We start from the raw sequence: 19,327 nt of genomic DNA, 5'->3' as shown, positions 1-19,327 counted from the left end.
GGCTTTAAGTAAGCCAGGTTCTGCTGGTGCTCAGCATCAGCAGTTCTAAAAAGCTGGCGCTGAGACAAGCCCCTATCGGGCTCTCCAATTTTGCCCTAAACCTCAGGGTGAAAAAAATAATCTTACCTTTGCAGCAGTACCACCCTTCACTGCCTTTGAGGTAACATCAAAGAACCTTGTTATAGTTCTTTCACATTCTCTTCATGCCAGAACATGAGCATTTTCAATGTTATATACAACAAAGCTGTGGTTGCTGCTTATTTATCTTATGCAACTAACAACCACTGACAAAGCCAATAGTCCTGGCTTCTTGTAGGTGTAATGTTACTTGTTGCATTATATATATGGATGCAATGACAGAAGCAGCAAAATACCAGTCAGGCGGTGCACTATGCTAAGCACAGATTTTCAGTTTGTTTGTTTTTAAGCCACGCCCTTAATTACATCAGCCACACCAGTTCGAGAGACCCTCCCCCATTTTTTCTATCCCACTTAAAGCCCTAAGTATTGGTAACACCCACGGGCGGCTATAAGGCCTAAGGCAGGGTGAGGTTGCCATACAGGTGGGCCTTGGGATGGCTAATGACCGGGACAGCAGGTGGCGCAACAGAGGAGAGGATGGAGTAGTCGCAAAGCAGACTGCCTGAGGAGTCTAGGAGGTCAGACATCGTTAGCAAGATATAGCCTTGAAGCAGCGGCGCTCAACAGACACTACAGTAAAATGCTGAAGGAAGGCTACATTTCTGCCAATAAGCGATGACATTGATTTATAGTTTTTGTCGTTGATTTATGTCTTTATGATGAGTGATTTATGACACTTATCAATGACTTAAGGCTTTATGAGTAATTTATACTCTCATGATTTGATTAATTAATAATCAACTAATAAACTCATGCCTGTTTTCTCCGAGAGTCTCTGTGTGTTCTTGGGTAGAGGGTAGATTGGTTGATGGACAGTTGGGGCCGGGTAGCACGATTGGGCAGCTTAGAGAACAGGTGCCTGCTTTGGTGTCAGGCACCAAATTGTGCACTGGTTGAAAGGACAGGAATGCACCACATCTCGTAAATACGGTGCACTCCCGCCCTTCAAATTGGAGTGGGCATGGCAGCAAAAAGACTTGCAGCACTGCCCTAAGCCAATATTTTGTAAATGAGGCCTTTATTTCTTCAGTACTCCTGAAAGACAGGGAGAAAAGTGACTTCAAAGGGATCTCAACACCTTCCTGACACCTAAAGATAACCACTTCATTTTATAAAGCAATAAAGTAAAATAACACGACTAACCATTAACTGTTATAGAGCAATGCGATCAATTTATAAGGAAAGTGCTTCACTGTTGTGCCTGCCTGTCCCTGCCAAGTTAGAAAGTTATTGACAAAATAGTTACATCAGATCACACATAAATGTCGCTGCCATTACCTTTCGAGAAGCTCGCCAGAACGGCTCTGCCCCCCGGCGCTGCCCTCGCCGCGTGACCGCCACGTGCGCGTGGGTGCCCCCGCACCAGGGAGGAACGCGTACAGAGCGGAATCCGCGCTAATGATTAATCCGCGTCCGTAGCGCCGCGCGCTAATAATAGTATTCTGTCTCTCTCAACGTTGCAGAGCTGAAAGAAACAACACGTGGTGCCAATGCCTGGGCCCAGCGCTGCAGCAAGACTGGCATGCCCAGCGCTGCCACTGCTGCTGTCAACACCGGCAGACTGGCACTTTTCCCCATTAAGGTCAGGATAGATTTTCACTATCCTTTTTAGATAGAATAAATCTCCTTCGCACTTTCAACTCGCGCCCCCACTCCTGCTCAAAGGAGTATAATTTAAGCTACCAGTACCACCCACCGAGGGTGTAATCAGGCCGTGCGAACAAAGTAAATAAAGAAAAAAAACAGGTAACGGGTTGAATGGATAACTGAAAGTAGTAATTAACAGGTCCTAAGGTTAAATCAAGCATTCTACCCATCACTTTTGCTTTTTCCCGCGAGACACCCTAAGGGCAGCGGACAGGTCCAGCCGCTGCATACAAGCTGCCCCTCACTGATGACAACAAAGCTGAGGCTGGTCTGGACTGTCCCTATTGGAGCAGGAGTAAAGGCTGATTTGACCCACCCTGTAGTGGCACAGTGGGCCAAAACATGGGATTAGAATGTGAAACAGGGGAATTACCAGTGGGTGAGGTTATTGTTGCTTTTGCTATTAACATCAGTCAAACTGACAACCCGTTAAAAGTAGAATTCATTAATTCCTGTCTACTAAAGGTCAAAATGTTTTGTCATTTGTCCAACAATTGTACAGATGTTGTTCCCCTTCCTAAACGTGATTGAATAAATTCCTCTCGACTTTTTAAAAAGTTTATACCTGCACTTGCAAATGAGGGTACAATATGTTACTCTCTGCCTGCCCAAGGCTAGACTTGATTTGCCCGCAGAGTTTAGCATACTTCTCTCATATAATGTCATCTTTGCTGTTTGAATAATTTTGCCAATCAATAGAATAGGTGAAATACTAATACTCTTTGTCCACTGCGTATGTATTTAATTAACCTCACCCATCAATAGCAGATTTGACCACCCTTGCTCATCAGAGGTAGACTTAATAACATCATGGCTACCTAGAGGACAGCTAGTTTCCCTATAAACACCGAGTGTATAATAAGCCTTTTAATATCTCTCAACAGAAGGTACAAATACTTCCTTCCTTCCCACCCAAGGGTAGTATTAGACATGTCCTGCCCAACAGGTTAGAAACAGGTAGACCTCTACTGTACAGCTGTAGATTTCTTTACCACTTGCCCATTGATGCAAGAAAGCAATGCCTTGCCTGCTACACAGTTGATTTATCACAAGTAATAAGTGGGGCACTGAAGAACTCTGGTCAACTTAATAAAAAGACACTGTATTAATGTACTAAAACAATTAACATTAATGAAGCAGCATAATCACTAATGCATTTTATATTTTAATGTTAGTCTCTTATTTTGTGACAGCAATCGTGAACAAAAAAATATTGCAAACATGTTTCAGCCTTACCTACTAAAAGGCCTTCTTCAGGTACATTTTGCATTGTCTTGCGCAGGCTTTCACGTTCAAGTAAAATCATTGAATAAACTATGTATGTGACTATCGTGTATTGTATTAGCCACATTTTCTCGATTTTTCTTATTAGAGCAAACTAATTAAGAACAAAACGTACTATGTGTGCAATCCTACCTGTTTTACAGTGGCAATAGATTGTTACTGCTCCTGTGACACGCGTGGCCCCAGCCCGACTGGCCTATGAATTGCACCGACCGTTGTCTGGCATATAACTCATTATACCCTGCCATGTGGCCCTAGGCATCAGCTAATGTAGCCTGTTAGGGAGTGTGAAGATTGCTTAACTCTCGCACTCTCTTCCCACTCTCCGAGGCTGTGCATTCGTCTTGCTATAGGCCTCTCAGAAGGAAGCTGTTGCCCTCTTCCATGTGTCCTGCTCACCCTCTGCACAGTGCTTCGACGCCACTGCCCTGCCCCAAGGCTCCGTGAAGCAGGAGAGACCATGCTGCCACCCACTGTCTGACTGAGTACTGAGGAGGGACCCTCCGTGGCTCCCAGGCAGCCCAAGGATGGGCCGACATTATCAGCTGGATGTAATCCCCGTGACAATGCTCTGATTGCAGGGGTGCCCTTCAGTGCAGAGTGACCTGACCACAACTCAAACACTTCATCACCCCGCCCCTTGTTCTTGATTTCCTAATCTTCTCTCGAAGTCATCTCTCTTCCCACTGAAGGGGTTAGGGGTGGGAGGGCCAGCATTTGGGCCTTTTACTCTTTTCACACGTAATGGACATATAAAGTGCAGTTGTCTGCAGAAGCAGTGGCTTCCTGCCACCACCCCCGCAGAGTGGCACCGCCTCGTTAGACCCTTGGACAGACAGGACTGGACATATACTTTGTAATTGGATTGCTTGGATTCGTGAAGGGTAGACTAGTGTAAGGCTGTGCAACAGAACCCGACAAGGCTGCCAGCCTGGGCAGAGACGCGATGAACTGAAGTGTTCTGATGCCAGAGACACGTCTTCGGCGCCCCCAGTTTATACATACAGAACTACAGGAAAGTAGGGTATTGCTGTCGCTGTACTGCCAGGATCCAGAAAGAGCGGGGTTTTGCAGCGCGGCAACAACTGACAACAGACACCTGCAGATGGGCAGGTTGTTTCTGGACTGAGAGAGCCTGTGAAGTGCAGTATGCTGCAGTGCAGCTTCAACAGACAGCAGGAATGTAGCGCTGGACTGGCCGAGTGATTATTGGACTGGTGGCATAGGTGGTTCTGGACTATTGCATCCTGTGAAGTGCAGTGTTCTGCAGTGCAGCATCAACTGACAGCAGGGTTGCAGCGCTGGACTGATTGGATCTGGACTGATAGATCCGGTGAGTCAACTGGCAGCAGTGGTGCAGGGCTGGATTGCCTGAGTGATTATTGGACTGGTGGCATGGGTGGTTCTGGAATGAGAGAGCCTGTAAAGTGCAGCATTTTGCGGTGAAGTTCCAACTGGCAGTGCAGGTGAATCCCAGGCCGGATTGCGTCTACGGTGGGTTCGTGGAATGACATATCCAGGGACCCTTCAGATAATCTCACTCCCAAAACACCCATCTTGGGTGAATCACTTGGTGCAGCAGATGAGCAGACCCGTAAAACTGAGATTGCAGCACTCTCAGGCCAGGTTCTCTGAGCACACCTGATAGCGCAACCCACCCTTCGCCCAGTCACAGGCCTGTTGATTCGATTAGAAATGCCTTTGAAGACAGGGGAGCTGCAGAAATGTAAACCTACACCCTAGGTGTGATTCCTGAGGAGAACTGTGAAGTGCTGGTACTGTTAAACACACGACAGCCCCGCTAGGGATTGCTGAAGTGATAAGAAGTGCCTGTACAGCAGTACAATCCCCTTTGAAGCACAGAAACCCTGCTGACCGCAAGTGCAGCAACAACGATGAGATCATGAGAAGTGCTTGCACGGCACCGTCCGAGTGAAAGCCTCAGAGAGTGCTGCTACGTCCCATTGTGGGTATATGGCATCTAACCGCCTTGCTGACAAGGGGGGCTTGGGAGGTGGGGGGGCAGCCGACCGCAAGGAGCCACCCCCCCCCCCCCCCCGGCGATTTGGGAGGGGATGTGGGGGGGGGGGGTTAGAGGCAGGAGAATCGGCCATTTTAGGGTTTGGGCTTTTCTAGTTGGTAGCCCAAAAGGACCCCAAGCATAAATGCTTTGGGCTCCTGCTCCCAGCCACCATTTTAGGTTTGGTGACCTGGTGGCTGGGAGCTTAGGCAGGATTTTTGTGTGTTGTGGTAACGGTTTTCGCGATATTTTATATTGGCAGTAGCGTAAATATTCGGGTGTGGACTTACTTTTGGTGATGGAGGATTATCGTGTGGTGGAAGCGCTTCGTCTGCTCTCTGATGCAGGAAGACTGGACCTGGTTATCAGCGTGGGGCCGGCGCGCCCACCGCGCCAGGCCTCTGCCGGCGTCGCGGCTGCTGTGGCAGCTTGCTTATCCTCTCGGAAGCGCAGGGCGACTCCGGTAAGTGAAAGGGGCCGGTCCCGTACTCGGAAAACGGCCCCTTCAGCTGCAGCGCGTGTTGGGGCGTGGAGGCTCCTGGCCTGTTGCGCGACCCTCCGCGTGTGGTAGCGGAGGTCGCGTTGTTGTCCCCGGCAACAGTGCGCGTTGGTGAAGAGGCCCGCTCGGCGGAGCGTGTGCCGAGTTTGAGGCCTCCCTGAATGCTGGTGGCAGGCACGGGGGCCGGAAAGTGAGCAAGAAGCGCTCCGCTTCGCTCTCTGCATTGGAGCGTCGTCCGGAGCCGGGAGCGGTTGCTCCTTCGCGTTTGGCGCAAAGGGGCTTAGTGCATTTGGGGGAGGGGCGGGGCGGCTGGGAAGCGGGCGGGGAGCCTATCATTGCTTTTTCAACGCCTCAGGGCATGTTATGGCGAGCGATCAGGTTGGGAGCAATGCAGGCAGGGAAATGGTGGAGTTAGGGAGAATTGGTGAGGCAGTGTCTTCGAATGTACAAAGTGGACAGTTTGGTTGTTCCTGAGCTGGGGGAGGGGCGGGGATTTGTGGAGGAGGGAGGAGAACTTGGAAATAATTTTCTCGCAGCTCCTGTTGTCAGTGGTTCTAGTTTGTTGGATAATTTGACAGGGAATGCATCTATTGACTGGGAGGGGGGGGGGGTTAATATGGTATTTGCCCCTCCTGGTGATTATATAGACGTTGAGCAGCATTTTGAGGAGGAGGATGGTGGGAATTTGGTTGTTGTAGGGCACATGGGCAGTCCCTTGCTATTCTTTACACTGGCTTCTTTGAGGGGAGGAGTGCACTCAGTGGGGGGAAGCTCCAGGGGAGATGGTGAATGGGCTCAAGTGGAGGGGGGAGGTTTTTTTCAGGAGGGGGTTTTTCTGATGTTGGTGCAGGGAAGGTCGAAGGGAGTTTTTCTTGTGATAGTGGGCCAGTCGGGAGGCAGCAAGGGGAGAGTGTTATTGCTTGTGTGGGCAGGAGTTTCGGTCAGGATTCAGCGGCATTGGGATCTTGGTTGGATCGGAATGATGTTGATGAAGGGGGATCATATCTACCTGTGGCGTGTACGGACAGGACGGTGCAGTCAGGGCGTGTAAGAAGACGGTCAGCGGGCCCGGTGGTGTCTAGTTGGTAGGGGCTGGTTTCAGTTTTTTCTACTAGGGGTCCCAGCACATCAGTCCAAACTTTTTCGTTTCAGGATTCAGATCAGCGCGGTGCAGCAGACTCGGTAGGGCACGGTTCGGCCCAGCTGCGCCGAGGTGAAGGGAGGACAGAGCCTTGCGCGGTACTTTCCGTACCGCCGAGGCACCCTGTCGCGGTCAGCGTACGAAGGTCCGGCGCGACCTCGCTGACCCCAACGAATAACAGGTATAGGTGGTCTACCTTACTGTCGGCTATGGAGCTTCAGAGTCAACGCTTGGGGGAGTACCGGCGGGTACAGTCGGCTCCCTCGCCAAAGTAACGTCAAGTGTACATGAAGGACAGCATTGTTGATGCGGGCTTTGGTAGCACCCGTGAGGTTGCATTTGATAATGAGGGGCTTCAGGTGGTGGAGCCGAGTTTGCTTGTTTATGATGAAGACAGCCCCGAGGAGGGGGATTTGCAGGTTATGGAGGGGGGAAGGCCCTCTCACACTTCTCATAGTGTTTTACAGGTTGCAGGAGTGGCACAGCAGCCAAGGAACAGACAAGAGCGCGGCCCCTTGGTGAGGGCTCCTCGGACAAGGGAAAGAGTGGAATCACGGCGGTCGGAGTCGGCTAGACCAGCCTTTTTAGAGCCAGGTGAGGAAGCTCATACACAGACCAAACCGAAAATGGTGTCTGTGGGGACTGGGGAGGTGGGGGTCGGGGGGAGTTGGAGGGTAGATTGCTGAAAGGTAAATATGTCACGGACACAGGAGTGGGCACTGAGGCTGTAAATGTGGCTTTGGACACTAAGGCGGAGAGCGGAACTACTACGGATAAAGTAAAGGGGGGTTAAAGAGCCATTTGATAGTAAAGGATTGACAATTAAAAGCTGCCTTACATGGGGGTAACTAAGACGTTGGGTGCTCATTTAATGTTGGCAACCAAGGAGTGTATATGGAAGGGTGAATATGTTGAGATAGGAAACTCCTGCACAGAGAGGCCAGGTCTAAGGAAGGTCTAAGGAGGAGGAGTATGAATTGGCTAAACGCCCTAAGGTGCCGCTGACTATTGAAAATTGGGCAGCAGCGTTCTTAATATATGCAAGCGTTTGTTGTGAGAACCTCCCGGAGCGCAGCGTGTCTATCTTTGCATATATGGATGTGGTGCGGAAAGCGCAGATTACTGGAGGAGGTTATTGCATGGGCTCCATACGTTGAGGAGTTTAGGGCTCGGGTGGCATGGGACCCAGAAGCAAAGTGGGGGGAGTTAGATACAGATTTATGGCAGCATAATATAGGAGCGCTGCAGGCGGCAAGACCCTTTTTACAGCTAGCGGATTGCCTTTAATTTACCGGCCCCTTTTCAGGGGAAGCCCACCCGGGGTGGGGTGGGCAGCGGAGCGGCTACACAGTCTGGAATGGGCACATGTTGGGACTTCAATTAAGGATTATGCACTAGGGAGTATTGCAGGTACAGACATGAATGCTCCAACTGTAGTAAGCACCATCCCCTGGTTAAATGTTGGGAGCCTAAATCGCAAGGTAATCAGCAAGGGAATCAGACAGGTGCTGGAATATCTGGGCCCCCACAGCAATTACAAAGGGTTCAGGGAAGTAGAGGGGCGCAGGGATCTGGGCCAAAGGGCTCCTACGCCAGTTGGGCTGTCAAAGCTTGAACAGGCACTTCAAGGGTATGAGAATGTAGGAGTGAGACAGTAGCTTTTTGAAGGTTTTCAATATGGATTTCATTTAGGTTATCTGGGGCCAAGGCAGAGAAGGTGGTCAGATAACTGGAAGTCAGCGCCCGAACATAGTAGGGTGGTGCGAGAAAAACTGAGCAAAGAAGTGCATGGAGGAAGGATGGCAGGCCCTTTTTGATGATTGGCCAATCCAGAACTTGATAATATCACTTATTGGAGTGGTGCCCAAGAAAGAGCAAGGGCAGTACTGGCTAATTCAGCATTTGTCGGGGTCTGAAGGGGGTCTTCGGTGAATGATTTCATTGATGAGGAGGCTGCCTCGGTTTTCATATTCCTCAGTTGACGTGGCCCTGTCACTGGTGGTGACCGCGGGCGCAACTGCAGAGATGGCAAAATGCGATATCAAGTCTGCGTGTTGGTTGCTTCCAGTCCATCCAGATGATTGGGATCTTCTGAGTATCCATTTCAAGGGTAAATGGTACGTGGACAAAGCATTACCGATGGGTTGCTCCATGTCATGTGCTTCATTTGAAAGTTTCAGCAACTTTTTTGCAATGGCATTTCACGCACCAAACAGGTCATACCTTGGTAACACACTATTTGGATAATTTTTCCTTGTTGGTTCCCCGGGCTCCGCGGAGTGCCAGTCAGCGCTGGACACTTTCCATGAGCTCATGGAGGATATGGGTGTTCCCTTGGCTCCTAAAATAAAATGTATACAAAGAAATAAAAAAAAAACAACAATGGGACCTGCTACAGTTTTATCCTTTTTGGGTATTGAAACCGATTCAGTCGCAATGCGGGCTCGCATGACAGTTGATAAAAATTGAAAATGCTAGAATTGCTGGGCAGGATGCTGTCAGAACAAAAGGTGAAGGTGAAGGAGATTCAGGTGTTGCTGGGACATCCTAACTTCGCTTGCTGGATGGTCAGGCAGGGAGGTATTTATGTAGGAGATTGGGCAGGGCTTTGGCTGGTCAGCATTTGCCTCACCACCGTTTCTGCTTGTCAGCAGGAGTGAAAGAGGATTTGCGTATGTGGTCCTTTTTTCTTACTTCATTTAATGGTGTGCCCTTGTTCATGGAGGACGATGTGCAGTGGGTTGGGCAAATGTGTTCGGATGCAGCGGGCAGTGACGATTTTGGCCTTTATTGGCGAGGCAGGTGGTGTGCAGAAAAGTGGGGAGATTCCGTGGGCTGGCCAAGGAGGCGGACAGGACAGTGACCCCAATGCAGGAACACTTGTGGTATGTAGGCAACGTGGGGTATTACAACTGGTGGTAGGTTCTTTGTTTATGTCTACACGAGATGCATATTCCTTGGCATGGAAGGACTTTTGAGCGCCTGGGCATGTAGGCGAGTTGAAGCCTTGCATCGTTCTGAAGATGTAGTACAGTTCATTTTGGATCTGATAGAGGCCTGTCTTGAGTGACCATTTCAGGGAAGCTAACAGGTGTATCTTTTATGGGGACACTCTTTTGGCTCTATTCTCCTTCCGCTGGCGAGGTCGGGAAGAGAATGCTTGACGGTTGGGCCAGGGAGCGTGGAGGTTTTTCAGTTGTCTCGTTCTCCCATCTCGTGGCAGAATTCGACTCGTTTGTTTGCAGGGGTGACTGTGAAGCTTGTTTGTTTGCTGCTCTGATGGCATCTTTCGAGTCTCGGAGTTATTAGGTATCCAAGCAAAAAGGGGATTTCTTGGCCAGAAGTGTTTTTCTCAGAACAAGGTGTGCACATTTGGCTTTCTAGTTCTAAACCTGATCAGAAAAGGATGAGGAAAGGGGTTTGGTTAGAAGCAAGGTCTCCTAAGGTTCTGTGTCCATTGCATTTGGCTCGTCCTGGAAGCCATTGTCGGAGGGGTCCGAGTGCAATCCGGTTTTTCAGTACATTAATGGGGCGCCAATAATACCATACCAACTACGCATGGTGTTGCGAAAGGCTTTGCAGAAGTTTGGGTTGGGAGTGGTGTAATATGGAACTCATTCTTTTAGGTTTGGAGCAGCGACTGCAGCGCATAATAAGGGTTAGTATCAAGGGGAAATCATGCGGTTAGTGCGTTGGACGTTAAATTGTTTTCAGCATTACGTGCGGGGCAACGCGGGAGAGGCGCATGCGTCATCCTCTTTGCTTTGAGATTCAATGTCTTTTTCTCGTTACAGGTTCTGTGGCTGGGCCCCAGTCTAAGAAGTGTCGGTTTGGATAATGGGGCATTCGTTCATCAAATGGGCCCAGGTTCAGGCAGCCCAAAGTTCTGTTTGAAAAATGTTGGGTTTTTAATGACCAAATGTTTACTATTGTGTGGAAGGGTAAAGGGGGTATGCTTTGGAAGGAACTCATTACATGTTGAATAAGACGGTGATGGGCATATGTCTGGATATTTTATTGCTACACTTGGGTGAGAACGATCTTTGTGGTGTTATAGGTGGGGTCCTGCTGCGGTCTATGGAGAGGGACTTGACTTTACTTAAGGAACAATCGTCTGGTTGCCATGTGCTATGGACTGAATTAGTGCCTCGCAGGGTAGGGGGCGGGGCGGTGAACCCCACAGAGATTGACAGGGCTCGGAAGGAGGTGCACTTAGATTTCTAGGTTTTGCCGTTAGTTGGGTTTCGGGAGAATGCCACACAGGGATATCCGTTTTGACTCAGTTGAATTCTTCCGGGTTGATGGTGTGCATTTATCCAGGCTTGGAGTGGTTTTTACTGGCTGGAGGTCAGGGAGTTTGGTTCAGATGCCTGCATGTTCAGCAGTGATGTTTTTTAGAATATTTCCTACTGGGGGGCAGAAAGGGGGGTAGTTTCCTCCCCCGCCTTTCTGGGTGGCGGGGTCTAGTTGTTTTTGGGCAGTTTTGGCAGAGGTTTGTTGATTAATGGGCAAGTTGTGTTATCGACAGGGAAAGGATAGGTTGGTCGTTTTTAGTTCGGATTACACGTTTTGGGGGATTGACAGATGTGAAGGGGCAGGCATGGGAGTTGGTTAACAGAGGGCTTGTATTTATAGGTTATAATGGTTGATACGGTGATGTAATGTTTTTGTAATGTTGAAATGTATTGTATGGGTGGGGGAGGGGTCATGAACTTTTAGGGGCAGGGGCGGGGTTAGGGATGTTACGTATTTAGTGAGGTTTAGTTTTGGAAGGCTTATTGCCAAGGTTGATTTAATATGTGATGCGCACCTGTTCCAATAAAAGCGGCCTTTTCCACATATTCCTTGTCGTGGTCTGCTTCACCCCCCCCTCAACCCTCCCTCCGAAGGGGGGCTGGGGGGGCAGCCGACCGCAGGGAGGTCCCCCCCCCGGCGATTTGGGAGGGGCTGCGGGGGGGGGTTAGAGGCAGGAGAATCGGCCATTTTAGGGTTTGGGCTTTTTCTAGTTGGTAGCCCAAAAGGAGCCCAAGCATAAATGCTTTGGGCTCTTGCTCCCAGCCACCATTTTAGGTTTGGTGACCTGGTGGCTGGGAGCTTTTTCAGGAATTTTTTCCCTCCCTCCCTCCCATTTACCGTTACATTTTTTCCTTCCTTTTTCATTTTATAGGCCTTCTTTCTTTACTTTTTGTATATTTTTTGAACGTTCTTATCTTGGTTGGTTTCGTTGGAACAGGGGAGCAAGGGTTGTTTGCTGTATTCTGTCGCTTGGAGCAGGTGCCGTGCGGGGTCTAGTTGTTTTTGGGCAGTTTTGGCAGATGTTTGTTGATTAATGGGCAAGTTGTGTTATCGACAGGGAAAGGATAGGTTGGTCGTTTTTTGTTCGGATTACACGTTTTGGGGGATTGACAGATGTGAAGGGGCAGGCATGGGAGTTGGTTAACAGAGGGCTTGTATTTATAGGTTATAATGGTTGATACGGTGATGTAATTTTTTTGTAATGTTGAAATGTATTGTCTGGGTGGGGGAGGGGGTCATGAACTTTTAGGGGCGGGGGCGGGGTTAGGGATGTTACGTATTTAGTGAGGGTTAGTTTTGGAAGGCTTATTGCCAAGGTTGATTTAATATGTGATGCGCACCTGTTCCAATAAAAGCGGCCTTTTCCACATATTCCTTGTCGTGGTCTGCTTCACCCCCCCTCACCCCTCCCTCCCAAGTGCCGATACTGTTCGGTTCCCAGCCCTACCAGCCTTATTTCTGAAGCGCAGCCTCACCATTTCTCAATGCTAAAAGCCGGCGAGGGTGTGTAGTGGTTTGAGAGTTTCTAGCGAGAAGTCGGTGATACTCGCCCCGGGGACAGACCGGCCTGAACAGGTGGTAAATACCAGGAAAGCTCTGCCGTCATCCGATCTCTGGATGGAGTCAGGCACGCTGCCCTTAAGAAGGGGGCCCGCCATCTTAAGTACGACTTCCGTCTCATTCCTAGTCCTGCTACAGTCCCCTCTAATGATTTGTCGGTATTTTGCTGAGTTTATTTACCCGTAAGTGAAGTGTTCTTGGAAGTGCTAGCAGTCAGCACGTGGCGAGCGGCTGTGTAGCCGATAAAGGCAATTCTACCAAGTCTACCTCAATCACCATGAATTGATAAAGTAACACGATGACCCGATCGCATCCCTAAACCACCGCCCCTCGTGCTTTTCAATAGAATCTCAACCACCCCAACAGATGGAAATAAATAGTTTACCAGTTTCCTCATCCCATTTTTAACCATTCACGTTACAATCCAGTCTCACTCTCCATCTATAATCTCACACCATGACCTCCTCGTCAGCCCTCCCCGTCCCAGTCCTAACTACATGAGCATAGCTCCTCCCACCAGAAACTCCCAAGCAACTTCAAACCCATCCCTTCCCTCCAGGCCACACCCACACCCCTGTGATAACGTGATACAGTCTAGTGGTTCGGGGGGAGTTAAGGGGAGGAACAGGAATGGGAGGAGCCAGGGGACAGGAACTAGGGCAGTTAGAGCAGGGACTAGGTATGGAACAGAAGTAAATAATAAAGCTCCTAAAAATAACAAGTAGTGCCTGCCTGTTGATTACCAGGGCGATACTACAGCTGGCGACGAGGGTGGGATCATCGCGCTGTGCTCTTGGCGCGGATCCCTGGAGCTAAATAACCTGCCCCGCGATGCACGCTGAAGAAGTCGCCGTCGTGACACACGTGCCCTGAATGAGCGCCGCTGTTGAGGGTGAAGCGGACTGCCCGAGATAAAGGACTTGAAGCTCCGTGACCGGCGAGTCGAGTGGAGCGCAAATGCGTGAGCGCTGTCGGGCGCTGAATGGCAGGTGCTAACCCCTGATGCGTGGTATTACGCACGGTCGAGCGCGGCGAATGCAGAACGGGACACCGGGAGCCTACCCCGGTCCTACCTGCCGTGTGACGCTGTCCGGGTTGAGTGATTGTGTCAAGGAGCCCCTGGGACGATTTGGGGTCCGGCGTGGAGCGCAGTGGTCCTGGCCTGGGGCGCCAATGCCTGCAGCTCGGCGTGGTGAGTGAGCACCGGATTGCAGTGTAGAAATGCATAGGAAACAATGAGAGCCCAAATCTCGCTGAAAACGAGATTTCCAAGTCGACGGCCATCTTAGGATCAGGCAATTCCCTCCAATCCCCTGTGAGGGAGTCAAGTCGGCCATTTTGAGGTCAGGCACACTGAAGTGAGCAACAAGCATTGACAGGTGGAAAGGCCACAAGTAAGATAACAAGCATCAGCAAGTGCGGAACTATGTCAACGAACAAACATTGGTAACTGAAAGAGCGAGCACTGGTAAAGGTAAACGAGCAAACACTGGCAGATGCAATCGTCACACTAGAATAAACACAAGCCAAGACAAAGAGTGAACGCGACAAACACAAGCAAATGCAAACTTCAAAGACAAGCAAGCACAGGCTAAGGCAAGAGGCGATGGAGACAAGCATTGGAATATACAAGTAACAAGCATTGGCATATACAAACAAACATTGGCAAGTGTAAGGCAACAATAGAGGCAAACAAGCACAGGCTAAGGCAAGAGGCAAAACAAATAAACAAGCACAAGGAAATGCAAGAGCTGAAACAAGTGGCCAGGCACAAACAAGGGCAACGATAAACACAACAAGCGCTGGCAAAAGGTAAATGAACGATCAAAGACAAACGTGAAGGAACGAGCAGTGATGAATATAGATGAACAATCCTTGGCAAATGTAATAGAACAAGCCGTGACAAACGTACAGGAACGCGCAGTAGCAAATGCAAGAATTGCAACGAAACAAGTGCAAGCAATACCAAGCGCGAAGGCAACAAGCACCAGCTCATACAAGCCTCAGATGCGACAAGCCCGAGCAAATGCAAGTCTGGAATGCAACAGGCACAAACGAAGTTCCAGTGCTAAGTGAAAGCAGGCGATTAAAATCAAAGAGGAAACAATTGCACATAAGACCTCGACTGCAGAGCGTTATAGAATAACGCGGAAAACACAAAGGAACAGTCTCATGGCAGTAGCATACCATGACTCTCCTCCGCCATGTCAGTGAGAAAAGGAAAACACAAATCCAATATCTGCATTGGGGTGCCACCCCCAGTGACACAGACCAGTGACCAGAGTCTGGGTTTTAGATGGAACCAGTGGCTAGAATCACTAAATGCATTTCTTGAAACAACCGGAGAGCGAAGAGATAACAACCGTCTACAGTTACTACTTCGGCTGGTGGGTCACGAAGGCCGACGCCTAATCAGGACGTTCTCCGCAAAAGACACAGAGACATATAGAAACCTCAAAGAGACGCTACGCACTCATTTCAATGCACAGGAAAGCGTGGATCATGAACGCATCATTTTCAATGCAGCACAGCAGGAACTAGGAGAATCATTGCCAAGCTTCATCACAAGGCTGAAAGGTCTGGTACAATGCTGTCATTTCAACACCTTCTCAAATGAGGAGGCAGTTCGGCTACGGGTAATCGAAGGCTGCTCGAGTCCTAATACAAAGCGCAAGATCCTTCGAGGGCAGTGGTCACTAAAGGAAATCATCAAGAAGGCCGAAGTTGGAGTGCAGGTCAAAGCAGGAGAATTATCAAAAGAATTAGCCCCAGAAACAAACAAAACAAGAAACTGGGAGAGTGAAGGCGAACCAGAGATAAGACAGCGGGAGCGACAAAGTGACATGAAATATTCTGAGTCAACAATACAAAAGACCGGGAGGATCCAGGATTACGACAGCCGCAGTGATACAACCTCAAGGAGTTCTTCAACCTCAAGGGGTTCTTCAACCTCAAGGAGTTGTTTAACACCAAGGGGTCATTCAAGGTATGGTGCAAGCGTTTCTAAAGCCGATGAAGTGCCCAGTAGGACAGATCGCATCGATGAACCAGATGACAACTTGTCCAACAAAGGGGCAAGAAAGACAAAATATGGTAGACCGGACCAGCCACGTCAACACTGGAAATCGATACACGAACACGCCAGAGCACCTCACCACTCGCCAAAGTCTGGAGATGAGTCGGAGAAAGCATCAAGCAGTGAGACACGTCGCACCTGTAGCCCAGGTGTCAGGACACCAAACAAGCGTGAGGAAGAAGCAAACCACACAAGACAGAATGAGTCACTCAGACACTGGAAAAGGGAAGACAGACGCACACACGACACCCGAGACAACGAGGCAAGTGAGAGGAGGCCATCACTATCATACGAGAGAGGCAGAGACAAAGCGCCCGGGGATCAACCACAAGAAATAAGCATGTGGTTATCAAACAACCTCTCCATCGAAATGACAACGAAGGCATGTCGAAAAAGGTACCCGGAGAATTATCCCAAAGATAACTCTGACTCGAGGAGCTGCTCGTCATGGCCTACCCGTTTTGGAAATCTACCATTCAAGACACCCTCAAAGGAATGTTCTCAAAGAGCATCAACAAAAGACTCCTCTGATTCAGAAAGCATGTCTGTCCGATCTCTCGGGTCGACCGAGTCATGGTCCCAACAATGGCCATGGCATCAACAACGCGAACACACCACAGAACCACCGGACATTCTTCCCATCCAGAGTGACACAACTCACACCAATGTCTCTGAATACTCAATCACCCCACAAGATAACATGTCATGTCAGTCGCAGGTATATCAAGACATCAACAATATACCGTCACCTCTAAAGGGGTCAGCGAGACTGACTCAAAGGGCCTACAGAAGGAAGACAGACATAAGGGGCATTACCAACTGGATGGGAAAAGGCTATCCAGTCACTCTGCAAGGAAGACCGGGTGTGGTGACAGCGACAGATCATCATCGGATGAGGGAGAAACAGGTCCATGCCCAGATAGTTAAAGGGCTCGCCAGCCTCGGGGCAAGACAACCAGAGGCAGCAGATGAGTCCCCTAACAAAATTAGGAAGACCCTTTCAGATAGTGCCCTACCGGCTGGCATGCATGACTCTGAACAGGAGGACAGTGTTGCCCCCGACCGGATAAGACAAAAGGAAGTAGCATTATATGCAGGTGCTCGGAAGAGAACCAGAACAACATCCACTCACAGAGGAGATCGAGCGTCAATTGAACAAGAGCCACCAAAGAAGATGGAGTGCCGCTATCGAGCGGAGCCCTTCACAGTCACCTCCCAAGAGGCAATCATGGTCGCCTCAGAAACTGAAGATGAGTGGATAACCCACAGGCTCATAGGAAACCGACACGGATCTAGGAACAAGAAGATCACACGAGACATGTCGCAACTTCAAAGATGATCTCCTGTGTTCAAGGATGATCTTGTCAAAGCAACTGAAAGCCACACCAAGGAAATGGAGACGCGTCTCCTGAGCCTAAACAGGCAGCCTGCAGACCCGTGTGGTTGATTGAGGAACTATAAACATGTTGGACGCTAAGTTTATTCTCTTTTGTTAACAAGGGGGGAGATGTGATAACGTGATACAGTCTAGTGGTTGGGGTGGAGTTAAGGGGAGGAACAGGAACGGGAGGAGCCAGGGGACAGGAACTAGGGCAGTTAGAGCAGGGACTAGGTATGGAACAGAAGTAAATAATAAAGCTCCTAAAAATAACAAGTAGTGTCTGCCTGTTGATTACCAGGGCGATACTACAACCCCGAGGCATATAACCCTGTGACCTGCCAATCAACAACCTGTAACTAACAAGCACAAGAAGCCGAACAGGGAGGGAGGGATGGGAATCAAGCTTCTGTGATTCTCGAGTTTCTTAAAATTGTGTTGGGCGAAAACTACTTCGAATTCAATCAGCAATATTTCCATCACGTAAAGGAGGTAAGCATGGGGGTCTCTTGTGCCCCCAACGTGGCCTGTCTTTACATGGGCCATTTCGAAGAGATAAATATCCACAACGAGATGGCACCATTTTATGAAAACGTGCAAGCCTGGTCGCGCTTCATTGATGATATTTTTTTCATCTGGAGCGGCGACCAGGCTTTGCTTAATGAATTCATTAGTTGGATCAACTTGGCTGATATGAATATTCGCTTTACTGCCAACATTAGCAATGAAAGAGTCGAGTTTCTTGACGTATGGGTAAAACACTCTGAAAATCAGCTTTACGTATCCCTCTACACCAAGCCAACTGCTAAGAACACACTGCTGGAATACGGGAGTTTTCATCTGCGCAGCCAGCGTGACTCGATTCCCTTTAGTCGATTTCTTAGGTTAAGGAGAAATTGCTCTCAAATGAAAGATTTTTTGTCACAAGCAGACATTTTGAAGACAAAATTGGCTGCAAGAGGTTACCCACACCGCCTCTTACGAGACTCTTTCAAACGTGCGAGGTACTTCGACAGGGACAGCATGTTTCAGAATCAAAATAATGAAAAACAAGAGCGTCTGGTATGTGTTACCAAGCACTCGATGATTGATAACAAACTTCGGCAAGTGGTTAATTCCCATTGCCATATTCTGAACTCTGATGACATTGCTGAATTACTGTTTTTATTTCAACTTTACACTCTTTGAGCTCACTGCATAAAATGTATAAATTATGCTTTTTCAAAAAAAAAATATATTGATTATAAGAAATCTTCCTCTATGTAATAGTGTCAAATGCAATTATGCATTGAATGTTTTTTCCCCCTTTTTAACAATCGTGTCATAAATCATGAGTTATATATGACTTCTAAAAGTTACTTTTTTTTGTCGATCACAGAGTGGCGGCTGTCCTGATTTCTTGTTGCCCCTGCTTGTTTCCCACCGTATACATGCCCTGATGAAGGTGCGGCCATAGATCGGGCCTAGCACTGAAACGCACGTTGGCGTGGTTACGTTCTGCCCTGCTATTACCATCACTTTCTTCCCCAGCTAGTCGCTGAGTGGATGCCGCAGGACAACTTCAGTGTATTAGTGTACTATGTAAACTGAAGTTCTTTGGAGTGAATGAATAGAATATGAATGTTGGAATGTGTGATGAGAGTGTAGTAGAATGCGTCTGCAATGAAGAATGAAAAATGAATGGGAGACCTGGGGCATCTTATTTAATTCCATGTGATCGAAGTATTGTTATCTATGTACAATTATGTTTGTGTGTACTATCTGAGAAATATTTATATATAAAAATAAAATGGCATATTTTTGTATCTTGTGTCCGAATCACATTGAGTGGCCTTGATGAATAGTGAGCTCAAAGTTGTGTTCATTGAACAATATTTTTGGACTCTGTAAGATCCTTTAATCTAAATATATGGGGCAGACTTACTCTCTTTGATCTCTGATACCTCTTTCCCCTGCTGGTCTGCCCTTTATCTGATTCAGGGGGCCCCTACTTATATTAGGCAGTCATGTTTCTAACCCAGCGCCTGCACCGGAACCCCATAAACCTTTATCACTAATGGTGTCTTAGGGAACAAGGAGGAGTCACTTAAGCTCTGCTCCTGTTTTGAAACAAAAACGTACTAGCAAAGTCCCTTTCCAGAGGCATACAGATGCTATAGAAGCAAACACTGCTGCCCTCATCTTCCTTTCAAGACAGGTCTCCAAAGGATCATCTCCCTTGCTGCCACAGTTACAATGCACGGACTAGATGAGCCAAAAGGTTTCCTCTTCTGTCCTGTCAAAAG

This window comes from Lissotriton helveticus, chromosome 7 (assembly GCF_964261635.1).
Source record: "Lissotriton helveticus chromosome 7, aLisHel1.1, whole genome shotgun sequence".
In the NCBI taxonomy this organism is placed as follows: Eukaryota; Metazoa; Chordata; class Amphibia; order Caudata; family Salamandridae; genus Lissotriton; species Lissotriton helveticus.
This window is presented reverse-complemented; position numbering follows the sequence as displayed.